The 20,735-nt window shown below is 50.1% G+C and overlaps 2 protein-coding genes across 2 annotated transcripts in view; one reads left to right on the top strand and one right to left on the bottom strand.

The window, feature by feature from the left end:
• LOC133361624 (zinc finger protein 664-like) overlaps positions 1–20,735 on the bottom strand; it is a 346,361-nt gene that overhangs the window by 212,260 nt on the left and 113,366 nt on the right. The gene's annotated exons all lie outside the window — the stretch shown is intronic.
• The window catches only part of LOC133361605 (zinc finger protein 501-like), a 39,043-nt gene continuing 23,931 nt past the window's right edge, over positions 5,624–20,735 (top strand). Inside the window, exons 1-2 of the mRNA XM_061580550.1 lie at positions 5,624–5,698; positions 7,431–7,618. The gene's annotated coding sequence lies outside the window, so the exon portion shown is untranslated. The remainder of the gene's footprint in view (positions 5,699–7,430; positions 7,619–20,735) is intronic.

Here is a 20,735-nt window from a genome sequence, read left to right as displayed (position 1 = left end):
CTACGCTCTCGGGTCCTCCGGCTACAATTACCCTAGGGGAGGCTCCCTGACCCGACCCAGCCAAGGTGTGGGTCTCGACTCTGGCTTCCTCGGAACTCGCCCTTACAAGGACGTAGAGCCAGAAGTCCCAGAGTCCCACCACTGCCCGCACAGCGTGCCGGCCCTTACAAGGACAAGCGGGGCGAGGGGGTCCAGGGTCCTAAGCTGGCTGGTCTTGGGTCTTGAGCTGTGACTGGTCCCGATCGACTGGGGAGGTCCCCTTTAATGTCCCTTTGCCCATCAAGGGGTGGCGTTGCGTGGGATCATAGATCCCCCGCAGCCCCCCCCCCCCCCCTTCGCGGTACGGGGCACCCTTGCAGATGGACCTCGTCTACCACTGCCGGTAAGTTTGGCCCATTTACGGCACTACATACGTATAAGGAGATTGGTAATCATTCAATTGTTGTTAATTGCTATTTGTTTCCCCTATAAGGAATGGGAATTGTAATATATACTTTTTAAAATAATATGCTTCCAGGCCGCACTAAGCCTGTAGCTGTTAGAGCGATTAAAGTTACTTGTATTTCGCTCAATTTCAATGGATTATCTAATTAGTCTTGGCCAGTAATAATTAGTTTTACACAACACTTCAACGTTATCGAAATCAATTGAATGTCTTTGACAAGTATGCTCTGCCACTGCCGACAGTTGTGTTTGAGATTATTTAATGAGACTAAAAGAACACCAAAGAAAGTACTGTCTGTGAAAGGCATTTGCATGGTCATCAGTTCTTCAGATCCACCAGAGAACAAACACGGGAGACACCCTTCATGTGCAGTGTGTGTGGGAAGGCATTTTCAGGTTCACCTGCTCTTGAAAATCACCAGACAACACAGCCATCAGAAGATTCCCAAGGAGCAGAGTCTAAATTCGGCTTGTGAAAGTCAAAAGTGCTGCAAGGCGCCCATCCTTAATAATAAGAACTACAAGAAAATCCCAGCTTGGACACTTTAAAATGTATCAAGGTGAAATTTAAAGATGCGAAGGTGAAATGTGAAGATGCGGCAGTGAAGACCGAAGAATTGACGGTACAATATGAAGATGAAGATTCAACTCCAAAATCGGACCTTCACATCGATGGGGGCAACATGTAGCAGGAGGAGAATTCTGACTGATGCAGAGCGAGGCAACTCCCAGCAGTTTGTGGAAGTGGAGGTGTGGCTGGACTTCTTAGGCAATACAAAGTCAAATGGAGACCCCGTAGATGTGTAAGCTTGAGACAATGAAGCTCCAATAGATTCACCTTTGTCACAGGTCTTTTATGAAATAATGAGAAGTTGAACACTCAATTCCTAGGTTTAACCTGCAGAGTAAGAGCAGCCAGTATTTGTGGACCTATGGGTTGGGTACATATCTAACCAGGAGTAAGAGCCAATAAGCTCCCAAGCATTCACTATATTATGATAATATTTGCATTCATATGGAGCTTAATTGCCCATAATTAGATCGCGTTAATTTCAATGTTTGGTGAAACCTTCCACTTCGCGATTTGTTCTCCAACACACCGGTGTGCTGTACTAGTGTAGTGTAATAACGCCGACTATTATACAGCAACGGCAACTGTGGTGGACAAATAGTACACACGCCAGTGAGCATATACACGGGTTAGTCGGCAGGGCAGAAAAACTGGGGCAAGGGTCACGGAAGACTCCATCTGGAAGCTCCGGGAACCTGCTAGTGGGTTCGAGAAGGGAGGCGCAGCCAGGGCGGAGTCAGGCCGCACTGGGTAGCATAAAAGCAGCTGAGAGTGGGAGCTCAGGGCTGTCAGTTTTGGGAGTGGGCTCATCTCGTCGTGGCTGTCATCTTCGCTGCCTTCGTCAATGCCGTCTTCGTCAATGCCGTCTTCGCTAGATATTGCACGGCCGGATAGTTGTTTGCTGTCTCGGTCAGCGCCATTGGTGTTACATGGTCAGGGTTGTGTTTATGCTAGGTTTGACGACGAGGGAGTGCGATGGCAAACCTGTGAAGGTATTAATAAAGGTGCCCCCTTAGAAACCTTGTCTCCCGCAACGATGACACTACAACTGGTGTTAGGAGTGGGGTGAAGAAAGAATACACCTATAGTGTCATCGGAGGATGGGAATGGCGAAACATTAATCTCTCCGGCAGCCACGGGAACCCGGTTACGAAGCCCATTGGCGGAGAGAGAGCGGCTGCGGATCGGCGGGAGAGTGGCGAAAATTGGCGAGAGAGGAGCCCAATCCTCCGCGGTCATGCGCCGAGCACGCGGCATGGCCGAGGACCACCGTGTTGAGGGGAGCGCGGGGAAGCGCGGGAGTCGCTCCACAGCCAGCGGCGTGTAAAAGAGTCACGAGGGGACCCTGGCGGCGATCCCCATCTCTGTGAGAGAGTGGAGGAGCCTGGGCCAGAGACCGCGCATGTGGTGGGTGCCATTTTGCCCGTGGAGGGCTTGGCATGGCTGGCGGGCGCTATTTTGCGAAGAGCGTGGGACAGCGCTGGAGGGGCGGCGGAGTTAATGGCGCTGCAAGGGGATATTTTTGGCCTCCCGTGCAATTCCCGCACGAGATTTCTCCAGTAGAAGCGAGGGGAAGCCGAGACACCCTTCACTTTCCGGGAGGCGCTGCTGGTGCTGGGGCAGACCGCGTACCCCCAGACGGGTGAGATGGCGCTCGACTCCTTGGCGGTGGAAAGACTGCTGGCGCGGGAGTCGGGTATCGTCCTGCCCTTCGTGGAAGGCTTGGGGGATCACGTCTTCAATGTGGCCCGGAAAATGCAGGGCCACGAGGCCCGCCAGCATTGGCCCAAAGTGGAGGTTTGGCCGTGGCGGGAGGAGGACATGGTGGCTGTGGTGTGCGGCCTGGGGACGCACGGGAGAAGGCCCCCGCAGGTGGGTTGGCAACCGGGGAAGCCCCCTCCGCCCTGGGGTCCCACGGCCAAGTGTTTCAGGTGTGGTCAGCCGAGTCACATCGCCATAGAATGCCGGGGTGTCAGCAGGGTGCCGGCAGTGCCACTGTAGCACTCTGACCTGCCGGCAACATGTTCCCAAGCTGCACTGGATCCGAGTCTCTGATGCTTTCCGTGACTGCCGTGTGCAAAGTGTCAGGGGCTGGATCTGATTAGATGCTACTGGGGATTTCAGGGAGGGGCCGTGCCCTTAGGCCATTGTTTTTTTGTTCCCATTCCTAGAATCTCAAGGAATGCAAAACCCTGCCAAGGTGGGGGTGACCAATGTCGAGGACCGGCTCACGTGAGCTATGTTCTGGTAAAGGCGGACTCTCCCTTGTAAGGTGGGATTCGGGGGGGTTGTGGATATTGTTTGGCTTGTGTTATTGGCTCTCGTGGGGGGGGGGGGGGGGTGTCACGGTTATGCGCTCCCTGATGGGGTTCTGGCCCATGCCGTAGTTGCGCTGCGTGTTGGCGGTTTGTGGGGGGGTGCCGCGGGTTGTCTTTTTTGTTGGCGGTCCGCGGGGGGCGCCGGAGTTGCGCTACGTGGTTATGGTTCACGGGAGACGCTGCGGTTGTGTTGTATGGTTGCGGGAAGTGTTGCAACCAAGGTTTTTTTTTGGGGTAAATAGTTTTTTCGTGTTGGTGGTGTTCCTCGGGGTTTGGGTTGCTCTGCCTGTCCACCGGTTGTAGTTGCAACGGCAACTGCAGTGGACAAACAGTACACACGCCGGTGAGCATATACACGAGTGTGTCGGCAGGGCGGAGGAACTGGGGCAAGGGTCATGGAAGACCCTTTCTGGAAGCCCCTGGAACCTGCTAGAGGGTTCGAAAAGAAAGGCGCGACCAGGGTGGAGCCAGGCCACGCTGGGTACAATAAAAGCAGCTGAGAGCGGGAGCTCAGCGCTGCCGGTTCTGGGAGTAGGCTCGTATCGTCGTCGCTGTCATCTTCGCTAGATATTGTGTGGCCGGATAGTTGTTGGCTGTCTCGGTCAGCGCCATTGGTGTTACACGGTCAGGGTTGTGTTTAGGCTAGGCTAAACGACTAGAGAGAGCACATTTATATTTACGCGATCTAACCAAATAAAAATCTTATAGATGGTATTGGTCGCGAAAGCCTACACGTTAAACTTGCTTAATTGCCTCAGCAATTCGGAGTTTTGTATCATATCTCATCACAAACACTCGAAGAGCACCCCTAAGTGGCAGCTGCCTCTGTGTGGCATAAGGTGGCCCAGCACCAGCCTGCATGTGGGCATGAGTCTGTCAGTCAGGGGCGATAATTGATGTGTAATCTCAGTTGTGCAATTTCTGGATAATATTTGGAATTTCCCAAATTTTGACAATGACACCAACATGCAAAGACCTATGTGTTTTGAATGACACAATAGTATGTTTTACATCCACTCTTTAAGCAGACGGTGCATATTTTGGTTTATGTTACTGGAGTAGCCAGGGGTGCCTGTCGGATTTGAACCTTGAACCTCTGCAATAAATAGAGAATGCTCTACCACTTGGCTTCCCTCAATCTGAGTGGAGGCATGCCAGCCAGTGTTTCTAACCAGCGCAGATGTTCCATTTAGAGGGGGTCCACGTTTCACATGCCTAGAAAACGGAGGGCATGACTGTTGCCGAGAAGACCCGAAGCTTCATGCAGAGCGACAGGCCAGGTAGCTTCCACATAGCATTGCAGAGCTGATGAAAAGATAATGCCTCCCGACTGATTCGGACCACCCCCACACCGTCCACATACGCAGGGTAGACGTATTGTGTACACACAATGTATATACAGCGTACACACAGTCTGCACATACACTATATACACAAACACACTAACAAAAACAATTACTGTCATTCGCCAAGACGGGGTGGTGATGTCACCATGGCGCTTGCGCCAGGCTATGTGCACGTTAAGGCCAGGTCAAGTGTCGAACTCCCGCCGGCAGTAAGTCACAGGGCAGACTCAGGTGCCATGGTTCAACTGAGATGACTGGCCGATGCACCACCTGTGCGCCCTACTGTGCCAACAGTGTACACACACATTGTGTGCGCGCGCGCACAGTGTGTGTGTACACAGTTTGTATACAGAGGCCGTCCATAAATGACGTCACGCGATTTTGGACGATTTTGACCCCCCCCCCCTTCGTCACACGACGTCACAAAAAGTCAGACGCCCCCCCTCAAATATGACGTCACAAAGCTCTGCCCACCCTCCCCCCAAAAAACATGCTTCAAATCGCTTTAAACTATTATCATTGTAGTGCGTATTTAATGTGGCGCTACACTCTGATGTTGTAATAGAAAACATTTATTAAAAAGTCTATTTAATTAAGTCGAACGTGTTGTCTATATGATGTGACGTCACATTTATCACACCCCCCCCCCCCCATCGTCACAAATCGTCACAAATGTCTGACCGTCCCCTCCCCAGTTGCGTGACGTCATTTATGGACGGCCCCACACACTGTATACACAGTTTGTACACACACACACACTGTATACACAGTTTGTACATACAATGTTCACGTTGTTAAGCTCGCGCACCCAAAGGGTCAATGTTCAATAGATGGATCAATGGAATAGGAATCTTAATAAACTTAAACTCTAACCCCGCTCTCTGACGTCACCACTGCATTACCTCATCGTCGTGAGGGGGAGGTGAACCCCGCTAGTGACGTCATGTCACCTGCTGCCGCGTGACGTCACGAGACACCAGGAAGCTGCCGATCCGCGCGCGCGCTCACTGAGATCCGAGGTGAGAAGTTCACATCGTGGTGGTTGTTGTTGTTTACTCAGGCAGAGCCTCGCTCCTCTCGTAGGGATATCAATTGAGTAGCAGCGAGTATGGAATCGATGTCCAGGTTGGAACATTACAACGCGGGGCCTAGCCATGCGGGGCCTTGCCTCCTGCCCTCGCCTGATTGCATTTGCTTTAATTCTCTGCTTAAGTTTAATTTTTCTTCATCTGGCTCACTACTTTGAAACTTTGTTTCTTTAAAATATTTCTACAGTTTTTTAGATCTTACCAGGCCAAGCCTACTTCAGCTGCTATACCGCTCTTGTTTTCAGAAGCGACCAGCCCACAACAAAGTGGCTTATCAACGTGTGGAAATGTCTGTCGGTCAAATACTCTAAACGCGTGGTGATGTTGACTCTAAATGTGGAGGGGAAAACCCTGAGGATCCGGAGGAAAATCCACGCGACCACGGGGAGAGAGAGACACGCAAACTCCAAATATACAGGAGGGGTCGCGATCGAACCCACCACTTCCTGTATTCCAAGAGAGGCAGTTAACATCTCCCAGCCACCATGGTGCACACTCGAGTACATGACCACAATGAGTCTCAGCACTCTAATTCAGGAGCGTTCTGCCGAGTTGGTTTTGCTGATGCACCCTTTAGACCGATGAACAACTATTTTTATGATAATTGTTTTTTTACCCTTTTATCTGGCAACAAAACTGACTCCTTTTTTACGAGGAATCATGTTTGCATAGATCACAATACCTGCAGTCATAATGCAAACAAAAAACATAAGTCTGATAATGTATGCACTGTCCTTGAAGTTGGTCCACACCCGAGACAGTTTTCCTTAGAGCCTAGTCTCTCTCTCTGATGGTGCATTGTCTTTGAGTTGTGCGCCTTTTGGCGTCAATCTGGTCCAACACCATGTGAGACTAGGCTCTAAGGAAAGCTGTCTCGGGTGTGGACCAATCTACTTTAAGGACAGTGCATACATTATCAGAGTTATGTTTTTTGTTTGCATTATGACTTAAGGTATTGTGGTCTATGCAAACATGACTTCTCGTAAAAAAAGGTGTCAGTTTTGTTGCCAGATAAAAGGGTTAAAAAACAATTATATTTTTTAATGGCAAATGAGATTCCAATGGTGTAAACTATTTTTATATTACCAATCAAGGCTCACAGAGCTGTTAGATCTTTTGTCAGAAGCCACCTGGCCATAAATGATAGCTCAACGAAATGGCTTTTCACGTGGAAGATTGTAGCAGCCAAATAATCTAAATGCATGTTACTAAATGTGGAGGGTAAAATCGAAGGACCCAGAGAAAAAATAATCCGAGTGAGCGAGTGTACTCATTTGTGTTAGTGTACCCCTTGAGCGTACTCTGCGTGCGTGGGTTCGATTCCAACCCTGACGCATTTATAATTGCAGTTTACATTTTTTAATTTTTTATTTCTCTCCCTGTAGTGGCATTATTTTTTCTCCACATTTAGAAACATGCATTTTGAGAATTTTGCTGCAATACATTTCCATATTATAACCCACTAAGTTGAGCTATCATTTGTGTCCAGGTCGATTCTGAAAAAGAGCTATGCAGCTCAGATGGCCTCACCTGGTAAAATAAAAATATTGTACTGTGTTTGAGGGTTTTTAAATTTAATTTCTCATTTAGCAGTTAAAGATTATGTTTCAGGAGGGTCCTGCATTGGACTGTTTGACCACCACGAACTATATTTTGAGTTTAGGTTTGGGAGAAAAACGGAAAACCCAGTGGAACACCAATGCCGACAGTGACGGCCGACGCCAGGATAGCGGCCACGGGCTCGAAGCGGGGGCAACCCGGCTCTTGTCCCAAGAAAGGAATCCGCTCCCCGCTGCCCTCCACGGTGGCGCATCGCCGGCGGGGCTGCACGCTGAGCCCCAACTTTTCCAGGTCGGTACCTGCAATACACTCGTGGCATAACACGCTCGACATGTATAACTCCTGGTTACACACCTGGTGTCCGAGGCGACCATTAAGGGTGACCCTCCCCAGCAGTCCCACTTCCACTTGCAGTGTGCAGCGCACGATCCGGGGCCTGTAGGCGGCCCACTTCAACCCCGACCACGCTGCAATGTGTTGCACTCACGAGTGACGTTACCGCCGCCCCCGTGTCCAGCAGAATCTGAGTACGCCGCCTGTTCACCTGCCCTTCTACGAGCGACGTGGCCCCCATTATTCCTGCCACCAGCTCCCGCAGCCAGTCACCCGCAGTCGCCGCATTCTGGGGTGTTGTTGTCGGCATCTGCGTGGGGGTCACTCGCTCACCATTATCACAACAGTTTATTTGTGTTGGGACCACGTCGATTGCACCCCTCTGTGGTCCCCTCTTTAGGGAGGCCTTGGTGTTTAACCCTGATGCTTCTCTCGCGCGGGCGATCTGGGGACTGTCTCTCACGAGATGCCCCCATTGGTCGCATAGATAGCACGCACGGGGAAGGGCGGTGGCTCCATCAGAGGCCCCTTGCTTACTTCCCCTTACCCTCCCAAGTGCGCATTTGTTCGAGTTCTGCCTCTTATTGAGATACTCGCCTGGTTAGCCCCCCGACCATGGAGCGTAGCCCTCCCACCTCGGATTGGACTATCTCCGCTGTGGACTGCAGCTTGGTCACATTCAGGTGTACTTGGGTCACCTCCCCGCATACTTGGGTTACCTCCTCGCGTACTTGGCCTATGCCGGTCTGTATCCCTGCCACCCATCCTGGGGTTGTCTCACGGGGTCCCGGAGGCTCCCTCGTCCCCCCCCCCTCACCTCCTCCTCTGGAAGAAGACTTGCAATGGTGCTATCCCGTCCCAGCCGTCGGAATTCCGCACGCTCGCGAGCAAATCTCTCACACACACACACATGCGCGTGCTCGGCAACGGTGTTAGATGGGGGATATGGGCAGTTCGCATCTGGCTGCCACCACTTTGTGCTTGTCAGATACTGCTGAACTTTCTCAGTGGCGAGGTCATCTATGAACTCGGCAGTGTATCCCGGGCGTGCGCTCTGTGTTAGCAAGCATGATTTATTTTCGTGCGCGCTCACTGAGATCCGAAGTTCACATCGTGGTTATTGTTGTCGTGGTGGTAGTTGTTGTTTACCCAGGTAGAGCCTCGCTCTGTCTTGTAGGGAGGCCACTTTGGATTGCACCACTCTTTGATTTCACATTAACATGCTAATTTATTACATTAACATCACTTGCCCCGGCCACTTCTTTATGACCCTTGGGCTACACCCATTTCAAACCTTTTAAAACAGTCTGCCTCAGCAGCAGACCATGCATTTTCTATCAGAGTGTTTTTGTTTGCATTCTGACCACAAGTATTGTGGTTAATGCACACATGATTCCTTGTAAAAGGTTTCAGTTTGGTGTTTTAACATCTTAACACCTGTTTTTTGCCAGAAAAACGGGGAAAACCTATTCTCATATTTTGGTACTGGCAAAGGCTCCATGATGAAATATTGCAGTATATTAGAGGTGAGCCGTGTGTGTGCAGAGAGGACAGTAAGGAGCCGGAAGTGAATGAATTTTGTGGCAAAAATGCAGGCCTGATAATATGTAGGGATAATGTGGTAAATGAGAAAAAATATAGCAGCGGCGGGGTGTTGGAGTGTGCAGGTGTTACAGGTGTTGAAGGTGAACAGGTAAGCTAAAAATTGTGTGAAAAACATAATAACTTACCCTTGAGTACGCATGGAATTTTTGATGTGTGTATGTTTCAAAGTGTTGGTGCAATTGGTTCTCAAAAAAACAGTAAGTCTGCTTTATTTATATACATTTATACTCATCTTGGAATGTTTTGTATACGGTTTCTCCACATTTATTTCAGTAATTTAGTTTATTGGGAATACAGTACAGTACTTATTTAAAATGTGATGTATATTTTAGTTGCCGTTAACCTCACCCCATTATTTAGGTAAGGCTTAAGTATTGAATATCGCCATTTTACCTTTCACACGGCACTTTCCAAGAATGTAACCTCTGCGCTATTCAAGGGGCTGCTGTATTTTTTGTCCATCAGCTATAGCACAGGAGTACGGATTTTCAGCAGGAACTAAATCTCTGCTTACTTGGTGTAATTACGGCCTATAGTACCATAAAGAGGCTTGGGGTTTTGGATTATTTTTAGTTTTAGATATCTCTACCTATGCTCACATTCGTTGAGGATTTTTATGATTTTAGGCAGGCCCGTCTAAAGCTGCGTGACCAGGAGTCGGATCCCTTTCCTGTTCAACATGGCTTGTGGCCGAAATTCCTTCTGGCCCCATGCATTACATTACGTAGCATTTTCAAATAATGATGTGTTTTGAGAAGCTCACAATGGCCCTATAGAAAATTGCATTTCATACAGTAACAATGATGCGCTAATCGATGCCTGGCTGAAGTCAAGGGATTGTCCCCTGCTGGTCAACTTTGTTACACATGTTGATGATCTGGTCATGGCTACTCAATGACATTGAGTTGGAGAATCTTGTTCTGTACCTGGAGAATTCCATGACGAAATGGGGCCTTGCATATGTTCTACAAAAAGTTCACCTCCCTGGGAAAAGCTTGACTTAACGCTTTCGTGACTGCAGGAATTCATATTATTTGGGTCTTTCGGTAAAGTGACGTGACTTTACCGAAAGACCAAAAGAACACCTCCCTGGGAATTTAATGTCATACAACACTGCACCTGCTCAGCTCTCCATGAATAATCAGGTAGTTCTACACGTGGTGGAGGAGCTCCTATACCTGGTTAATGTGTTCACGACCAGCTCTGGTTTGGCATCCAAAGTCTCACTTCAAATTAGTCTAGCAGCATTCTTTCATTAGGCTCTGTAACACTATGTTGGAGCTGCCCGGACTTTTTTTCTATACCAATGTAATAAACCTTCTTGAGACGGCTTCTGGAATCAGTCCTTTTTATTTTTGACTTCCACAGTTACACTTCACACACTCCCCGTTGCTGACAGACAATGTAAAGCGGGCATACTTCCCACCAAGTCCCCACCGCGCACGTGGCACCCAGAGCCCCGTACGTGCGTGACTCCTGCTCTTCTCGTTCCCAAGTCTGCTCCCGACTTCTCTCTCCCTCTCTCTCTTAATCCCTTCGTCACGTGGTACCCCCCAGCCAATCCTCCGTAGACAGCGTTGACCGTTCCCGATGGTTCCCTGTCAATCCCGGGACCATGCCTCTGATCCGGCTTCCCATTAGCTGAGGCCCCGATTGTCCAGGCCAATCACCCCTGCTAACATGCCGTGATCACGCCGAGGCCATGCTCCCTAGCTCACCCCTTATTGGCTACAAAGCGGGAACGGCAAGCCAATCCCCACGTGAACCCTCTATGGCTGTTATTACATCAACCCCCCCCCCCCCTCCGGTGAAAAAAATCAGCCGTCTCGGCTGGGAAAAGGGTGATCAACCAATTCCGTAAAACATCTTATTAGGGCACCAAGGTGCATTTAACAATAAAGGGTGAAACGGCGTCCCCGCGCCGAACAACACTTAAAAACAGTCACCCATGAAAAAACCCGACATACATTAGGGCGCCCCTGCAGCGCGGTAACGACAGGGAAGAAACAGCTAGACGATCAAACGTTAACGAAACGGGAGAGATTTCGATCGCGTACGCGACGCGGGACCCTCTCCGCTTCCAGCGCATGGTCGCTTTGCCTTCAGATCGACAGGAGGTGGTAGGCTTGAAGAAGAAGAAGGTTGTTGGTTCTCGGTCATATCCAGGGCAGTCCCCGTTGGAGGGAGGGCAGCGGGGGCTTCCTCAGCCCTCAGAACCTGTTCATTTGTAGGAGGCACAACACAGTCCCCCTTGGGATCAACGGGCGTGGCAATCGGCGTAATCGGTCCGGCAGAACCCGGCAGGTCAGCTAGTGGGAATGAGGGACCGACACGCGTATCAACATAAGGTTTAAGTCGCGAGGAATGAACATACCACCGACGTTTTCCGTACGGAACGCGGATACTCTGTGAGTTCCGAACATCCACCAGCGTTACGGGCCCCCGCCACGGCCTGTGCAGTTTAGGGGATGTGCCCACCGGCACCTGGGGCAGTGGAGCCATGCCAGGTCTCCCACTGACCAAGGCATGCGAGTACGCGATCGACGCGCATACCATTCGTTCCTTGCCTGGGCACGGGCCGTCGCACACCTGGCAGCCTCTCGCGCCTCCGTAACTCGTTCAAGCGAGTCCCGCACGTGATCAGGCAAGGAGGGGGACGGTTGTTTACTCGGCTTAACCAGTTGCACATCGATGGGTGGAACATTCTCACGGCCATACATAAAAAAAAATGGTGAGTATCCCGTGGACGCGTGTGGAACCATGCGGTATGCCGCTAAGACGCCTGGTATGTGCAAGTCCCAATCGGTTTGGTTTTCACTGACCGTGTGACAAAGCATAGCCGAGAGGGTACGGTTGAATCGTTCCACCATACCATCCGTTTGCGGATGGTATGGGGAAGTGCGAATTTTCTTTGTGCCCAGCGCGTCACAAACCTCCTTAAGCAATTTAGAGGAGAAGTTCCGCCCTTGATCTGTGAGCAGCCTCTCAGGTGCCCCCTTATCCATGACATATGCGTTCAAGAAAGCGTCGGTGATGGACGCAGCCGTTTGGTCGGGTAGAGGCCAGGCCATCGGCCATCGAGAAAAATATTCCACCCCGACCAGAAGGTATTTATTGCCCCTAGCCGACGGGGGAAACGGGCCCAGAATGTCCAGAGCAACTAATTCGTTGATGCGGGACACCTCAATGAAACGTAATGGCGGTACATAGTGGTTCCGAGGCGGTTTCCTCTTCGCACAATCATGGCATGAGCGGACAAAGTCATTGACGTCTGCCGTCATGCCGGCCCAGACAAAATCCTTTTGCATCGCGGCCAAAGTCTTCTGGACGCCGAGGTGCATCAACAGCGTGCAGAGCGCGAAGCAGGTCGTAGCGAAGCGAAGTAGGCACGACCAAGCGTGGTCGGTCAGAAAACCCGTCGATGCACATTAACAGTCCCGACTTGCCTCAGAACATCTGCCACTTCCATCCCGCCAATTGAGCTTTTTGTTTCCCTATCAATTTCCGTAGCGGAGACAGTGAGGTATCAGCCTCCTGCTCACGTAACCAGACCGAGTGCGGCAGCCGTAAGGTATCATCGGTGTCCACCGACACCTTCTGGTCGTCCTCATTCGCTATCTCCCCCATAACTGGGCAGGGCAAGGTGGGCGGTGCCGCGCAGCGGTGCGTGCCCATCAGGCAAGTGCACGGAGGAACGGGTGGCAGCCTTGAGAGCGCGTCAGCGTTCGCGTGACGGGGGCCCTCTTACGATATGTAATATGGAAGGAAAATTCCTGTAACGATTCCAACCACCGAGCCAATTGGCCTGACGGCTGGTCCAATTTCAAGGAGTATTGCAAAGCCGCATGATCAGTGCGAATGAGGAATTTCCTTCCATACAGGTACGGCCGGTACAATCGAACAAAATGCACAATCGCCAAAAGTTCCCGCCTTGTCACGCAATATCGCGTTTCCGCAGGGGACAGAACCCTGCTGCCGTACGCCACCACTCGCTCAACCCCGTCCTTACGTTGCGACAAAACGGCCCCAATGCCGATATCACTAGCATCCGTATCAAGGATGAACGGCTGTGAGAAGTCTGGGTAATCTAGCGTAGGCGCCGTGGCGAGGTGTTCCCGAAGTGATCTAAAAGTACTTTCTTCCTCCGCTCCCCATTTAAACCTTTGATTTTTGCCCGTTAGAACATGTAATGGTTTCGCCAACGTCGCAAAATTCTTAACGAAGCGGCGATAATAGGAAGCGAATCCAATAAACCGCCGAACATCACCCACGGAAGTGGGTGTGGGCCACTCTCGAACACATTTGATTTTCAGAGGGTCAGTGGACACGCCGTCCGAGCTGACAATATGACCCAAGTAACGGACGGAGTGTTGCAAAAGGTGACATTTTCTAGGCTTAAACTTGAGGTCAGCCACCCGCATTCTTTGGAAAACCGTCTCCAGGCGTTGGAGGTGTTCCTCGAACGTGCGGCTGAAAACAATGATATCGTCTAAATATATGAGGCACGTTTCCCACTGTAGTCCAGCCAACACCAATTCCATGAGCCGTTGAAACGTCGCCGGAGCCGCATTCAAGCCCATAGGCAACCGATTGAATTCAAAGAGACCTTGCGGCGTGCGGAATGCCGTTTTGGCTTTTGACTCATCATCGAGGGGAAGCTGCCAAAAGCCCGAGGACAGATCAAGGGTGGAAAAGAATTTAGCACCCGATAAAGCATCCAATGAGTCATCCATCCTCGGTAAAGGGTACGCGTCCGCCACCGAAATTTTGTTCAACCGGCGGAAATCAACGCAAAATCTTGTACCACCATCTTTTTTCTTAACCAGAACGACGGGCGGCGCCCCAAGGGCTGTTGGACGGCGAAATAATATCCGCCGCCAGGAATTCATCTACTGCTCCGCGCACGTGTTCTCTTTCCGCTGGGCTCATGCGATGAGGGTGCATACAGATGGGAGGTGTCGCACCGGTGTCAATATGGTGCGACAAAAGCGACGTGCGGCCGAGGTCCAAATCATTTCTGCTGAAAACATCCGCGTACCGTAGCAATAATGAACGCAGAGCATTCCTTTGCTCATTCGACAAAGAAGAATTTTCCCCGCATAAATCTGCGATCCAGCGTTCTTGCGAACAATCGTGTGGAGGCCCACCAGCGGGCATCCGGGCGCGCGGCGTTTCGTCACAAGAGGCGAAATCGGTAGTGGCGTGAGCCAGCACCGATCCCTCCCGAACAACAACGCGGTCAGGTCCCCCATTCAACACCTGTATGAAAGGTGCCTGACCTGGTCGCACGATCGTTTGTGCTGCCGCCAAGGAAAAATATTTAGCTACCGAATTTGATGGGGATAATAGCACGCCCTTCGCATCCCTTTCAATTTGAAGGGGTTTTCGGTAACGCAGCGGAATGAGCATTTGCGCTCCCGACGGAACCTCCACCGTAGCAGCGACTACGGCAGTAACTGCGTTACCTGTAGGCGCACTGGCCAGCAGGGAAGGCAGGAACGACATCCTACGACCCCCCGGCATTTCCAAACAATCCTGGTCGACCCGTATTTTCAGCGGCATCTGGCGCAGGAAATCAGTACCAAGCAAGCATGGGACAGCTAGCGAGCGAGAGATCAACACAGGTCCTGCGGCGGTAATATTTCCGATAGCGATGCTCACATCTACCTGACCACAGATACCCATGCTACCCCCATTTGCGGCTACACACGCATCATTAACCCTGCGTATCCGCGACGTAGGAATGGACAACAAATGAAAAATAACATCTGAAATGATGGTGGCAGATGCGCCAGTGTCCACCAAAACACGGACGTCAACGCCGTCGATGGTACCCCGTACCGTCGACGAGCCTGACGCCGCAGCCACAACCCTGCGAGCCAATTTATTCCACTGTGTAGCAGAGCGTGTAAATCAGGGGTCCTCAAACTTTTTAAACAGGGGGCCAGTTCACTGTCCCTCAGACCGTTGGAGGGCCGGACTATAGTTAAAAAAAAAACTATGAACAAATTCCTATGCACACTGCATATATCTTATTTTGAAGTGAAGAAACAAAACGGGTACAAATACAATATTTAAAATAAAGAACAAGTAAAGTTAAATCAACAAACTTGCCAGTATTTCAATGGGAACTATGGGCCTGCTTGTGGCTAATGAGATGGTCAATGTCCGGTTCCATATTTGTCACTGCTAGTCGTAACAAGTGATGCAAGTGTGCATCCGTCAGTCTAGATCTGGTTGGAGATTTCAAATGTTTAATTCTGGAAAAAGTCTGTTCACAGACATAAGTGCTGCCAAAGATGGTTGCCATTTTGAGTGCATGGTTCCTGAGATGAGGATATGTCTCAGAGGGGAGAGATGCATTGAAATTATGAAGGCTGCTTGACATGAATGCGTCTTTCAGAGAGTCACAATTCTGCAGTTCAGCCAGTTCCATTTGGTAAATTGTATCCACATTTTCAATGTCAATAGAAAATGGATTACGGAAAAGCTGTATGTCCTGTTCATGGAGATGAAGCTCTTTAAATCCAAATTGGAACTCCTTTTGCAATTTTTCCAGTGAATCCACACATGTTTTGTTTGGGAATGCAACCAATGGTTTTTCCGCTAACAGATTTTGAGTTGTGGGGAGATGGCAGAAGTTTTCCTCCTTCACTTGTTTGATGAGGAGGCCTAATTTTACTTCAAATGCTTTGACATGTGATTGCATATCACAGATGAGCTTCCCCTTTCCTTGAAGTTGCACATTGAAACTGTTGAGTAGCTCTCTTACATCTGTCAGAAAGGCAATGTGCCATTTTTATTCTGCATCATTGAGCTCTGGTACTTCTTTGTTTTTTTAAAGCAGAAAAGCTGTAATCTGTGGAAGTAAGTCATAGAAACGTTTCAAAACTCTCCCTCGACTCAGCCAACGGACTTCTGTGTGATACAAACCATCTTCATAGTCAACATTTAGCTCAGACAGAAATTCCTGAAATTGTCTGTGGTTTAGTGCATGAGCTCTAATGAAGTTAACACAAGATACCACAATTTTCATAACAGAGTCCCACTTCAGTGATTTACTACACAGCGCTTGTTGGTGGATGAGGCAATGTATGGCTATTGGATGAGAATGGCTATGTTTGTCCATCTCTTGGTTAATGCTAGCAATTACTCCTTTCTTAGACCCCACCATGCTAGGAGCACCATCAGTTGTCACACTGGCTAGTTTAGCCCAGTTCAGCTCCAAACTATTCACAGTTTGGCAAACTTTTTCATAGATATCCTCTCTTCTTGGTTCTTTCGGTAAAGTCACGTAGAAGGGAAGTAATAAAATAATAAAAATAAAACATAACAAAATAATTTGCATATCAAGAGGAATTTAGCATATTTATGGGAAATGCAGGAATGTGATTAGTACTACATATGCAGCACGGGCATATGTAGTACTAATCACATTCCTGCATTTCCCATAAATATGCTAAATTCCTCTTGATATGCAAATTATTTTGTCAAGGCGCTCTTTCCCCCGTTTCCAACCCAGCTTATATATGCTCCAAGCTCGTGTGCTGTTTCATTCAGACGCTGTTTCCCCGACAGACCTGGTTTTCACCTGAGGACGGCTGCTTGTGTTGTGGCCGAAACGTCGTGAGAATTATTTTATTATGTTTTATTATTTTGTTATTTCCCTTCTATGTGACTTTACCGAAAAAACCAAGAAGATGAATCCCTGCAGTCACGAAAGCTTTAAATCGAAAGATATCCTCTCCTGTAGATGTTCCTTTGATGCTTTGCAGTGCAGCAAGCTCTTCTGTGACTTCGAAATACTCATTCGTCCCACGAATAAAAATTAGAAGTTGTGCAGAATCACGAACATTATTGCTTTCGTCGAGTGCCGAGGAAAAATAGGAAAGTTTTTTTGTGGAGTTTTGCAAATGCTGATGCAAATTGTCTCCCATTTCTTCAATCCTCCGTGTAATTGTAGGTCCTGAAAGACTCACTGTACTAAATAAATCGGCCTTCTCTGGACACATCTCTTTGGCAACAGAAAGAAGGCATTCTTTAATAAATTCTCCCTCCACGAATGGTCTGCCAGTGCACGCTATTAGCTTGGCAACTTGAAAACTTGCTCGCAGTGATGAAATATTTATCTGCTTCTGCTTCACAAAAGTATTTTACTGAGTTGTTAATGTATTTTTCAGTTTTAATATTTTATCTTTTCTCACTTCTCCGACCAAACAATCATATTTATCTTTATGTTGAGTTTCATAGTGTCGACGTAAATTGTATTCTTTGAACACAGACACTATATTCTGGCATATCAGACACACAGCTCTTTCCTTGTACTGCATGAAAAAGTAATCATAAGTCCACTGTTATTTGAATATCCTACACTCCGAGTCAATTTTTCTCTTTCTTGACATCATTGTTTCCTAGGGAGTCAAAATTGCTATTAGTAAAATACCAATATATATAGTGCTACAAAAACAATATACCAGCAATAACTTTGCCCACACAGAGACATACAGACTGCACTGCCCATCAATGCAGTCTGATTGGGGGAACTCCGCCCCCTCTCCCTCTTCCACCAATGACCGTCCTTCTCATGTAGAAAAAAAGTAACAGACAGGCAGCGGCGGAAAAAACACCCGGCGGGCCGGATAAATGTCCTCGGCGGGCCGCATGTGGCCCGCGGGCCGTAGTTTGAGGACCCCTGGTGTAAATGGTGCAGGAGAAGTAAAATTATCCTTAGGAGTGTAAGAATGAGTGCGAGTGGATGAATGATGTGACACGACCTGCCGGGTGTCCGATTTGTGCCGACTCGCCCGAGGTTGTTGCAGTTCCGCAGCAGGTGGAGGAGATGGAGGTCCCCTTGGCGGAAGAGGCGACAGCAGAGGTCGGCAGCGGCAGTCGAGGCGAAATGGCCTCGTCTGCCGCACTTGAAACACGCGGCCGTCGTCGGCCGGCGGTCGGATGACCCGGCCCCCGCACGTGGACGGCCTGCGTAGTCACCATGCTGGTCGCGCAGCCGCCGTCCCGGAATCCCATGCGGAACAGCAGCAGCCAGCACGTCGTCGTCGCCAGAGTCGTCGGAGCAGTGGACGACCCGTCGTGGAGACCACCCCAAGGGCGGCCCGTCGATTTCGGGTTTCCCCGTCCACGCCGCCATCTGGTCCCAGCGCTTGATGTTAAACTTAGCGTCCAGGCAGCGCGCCACCCATCGCGATGTAAGCGGCTCGTGGCCGCACACTGGTAGAGAAATGTTGAGCTCCTGAGACAACTCCAGCATCCAGCATACGGGAAAGGATGAGAGGATCCAAATGATCGGCCATCGCGTCGGGATAGGCAGCCATGGCCAGCGCCATCAACGCCCCCCGATAAGCCAAAGGCGACTCCTCCGATCCTCGGCGATGCGACATAAATTTTCTGGTGGCTGACGTCGGTGGGTCGTAAAATTCCGCCATCTCTGCGAATGCATCTCGCAGTGTCTTCTTCTTGGATGCCGGGATGGAGCGGAAGACCCCCAGAGAAACATCATCAAGCAGTGTAGGTAGCACTCCCAGCGCCTCCTCCTCCGTCCAATGCACGGATCTAAAAGCTGACTCGAAGCGCCACGTAAAAGCACTCCAATCGCCCTCGGCGAGAAATTCTTTAATCTGTGGAAGGCGATGTCTGCGGTGGCAAGCGCGCGCCGCGGGCGTCTCCGACTGCGGTTCCCGCGCTCCACCCGTCGCAGGCAAAATGGCGTCTGGCGGCCGCGTGGCGGCAGGCGCGCCCAAAATGGCGGCCGACGGCTCCAGCGCAGCCACCCCGCCCAAAACGTCGGCTTCTTCCCGCGTGGCAGGAGCAATGGCGGACTCCGATTTTTTTGTAGGACCCCTTCCCGCGGCGTCCAGCTGATCCGCAATCTGGCGACCCACGGCTGGTGAGGACGCTACCGCGGTCACCAGACTCAGCAGAATGGCGCGTAACGACTCGATCTGCTCCGCCATCAGCCGCCATCCGTCTTTCATTCCTGCGGTGGTCGCATCTTCTCCCAGTTGACGCTGAGAGGCGTCGAGGAGAGCAGTATCAGCAGGCGGCATAGGGGCTGTAGCCCCCAACAGCTCATCTTCGTCCGTCTCGGCCTCTTCCTCCGATGGAGGCTCGGGCAGGTTCTTTTTTCTGAGGTGCTTGGTCATCTTGACGATCGTCCAAACGGTCGCAGAAGAACTTCTGACACCAATGTAATAAACCTTCTTGAGACGGCTTCCGGAATCAGTCCTTTTTATTTTCAACTTCCACAGTTACACTTCACACACTCCCCGTTGCTGACAGACAACGGAAAGCGGGCAGACTTCCCGCCAAGTCCCCACCGCGTACGTGGCACCCAGAGCCCCGTACGCGCGTGACTCGTGCTATTCTCGTTCCCAAGTCTGCTCCCGACTTCTCTCTCCCTCTCTCTCTTAATCCCTTCGTCACGTGGTACCCCCCAGCCAATCCTCCGTAGACAGCGTTGACCGTTCCCGATGGTTCCCTGTCAATCCCGGGACCACGCCTCTGATCCGGCTTCCCATTAGCTGAGGCCCCGATTGTCCAGGCCAATCACCCCTGCTAACATGCCGTGATCACGCCGAGGCCATGCTCCCTGGCTCACCCCTTATTGGCTACAAAGCGGGACCGGCAAGCCAATCCCCACGTGAACCCTCTATGGCTGTTATTACACAAAGCTGTGAGTGTCCATCGCCAAGGTCTAGTCCATTGCAAAGGTCTCGTCAAAAAAACAGGCAATAGTCTACATTATAGACTGCCAATACACTCGCCGAGGTTAAGAACCAGGCTACAGTCGACATTATAGACTGCCAGTACGCTCACCGAGGTTAAGAACCAGGCTACAGTCTACATTAGTCGTTTTTTTTCTTCTATTCACTTTATTTGTATTATTATTTTCTATCTACGTGACTTTACTGAAATAACCAAAGAATATGAATTCCTGCTGTCACGAAAGTTTTAAGTCAAGATTTTCCCAGGGAGGTGATCTTTTTCTAGAACATATGCAAGGCCCCATTTCATCATGGAATTCAACAGGTACGGAACAAAATTTTATAAGAATGGAAACAGTCAGGAAATTACCACTGCACATATGCAGCTTAAGTTAGATTTGTTCATCCTCGCATTCAAGCTCATCTGAGCCTGGCTTCACACCTCTAAGTTGCAAATGAACATTAATTTATACATTTCTGCATAATACAAATAGTATTCTTTTCAACAGCCTTTGCTATTGTAGTAGTGTTCACGACTCTTGGACGCCGGAGTTGGAGGCACACGGGTTTATTACACACAGCACGGTTGTGACATACAACACTAGAGGGGGTGTTGGCCCCCTCACCCGGCTAGCTGGGGATACACGCGCTAGCTACTTCTAGCCTGCCTCCTAGTCCTCCTCTAACGGGCTAGGGGAGGCTGTCTGGCCCGACACTGGTAAGTCGGGCCCGGTACCCTGAGTCCCAGA

This window comes from Lethenteron reissneri, unplaced genomic scaffold, assembly GCF_015708825.2.
Source record: "Lethenteron reissneri isolate LAM-NWPU_2019-01 unplaced genomic scaffold, ASM1570882v1 scaffold_115, whole genome shotgun sequence".
Lineage (NCBI taxonomy): Eukaryota > Metazoa > Chordata > Hyperoartia > Petromyzontiformes > Petromyzontidae > Lethenteron > Lethenteron reissneri.
This window is presented reverse-complemented; position numbering and strand designations above follow the sequence as displayed.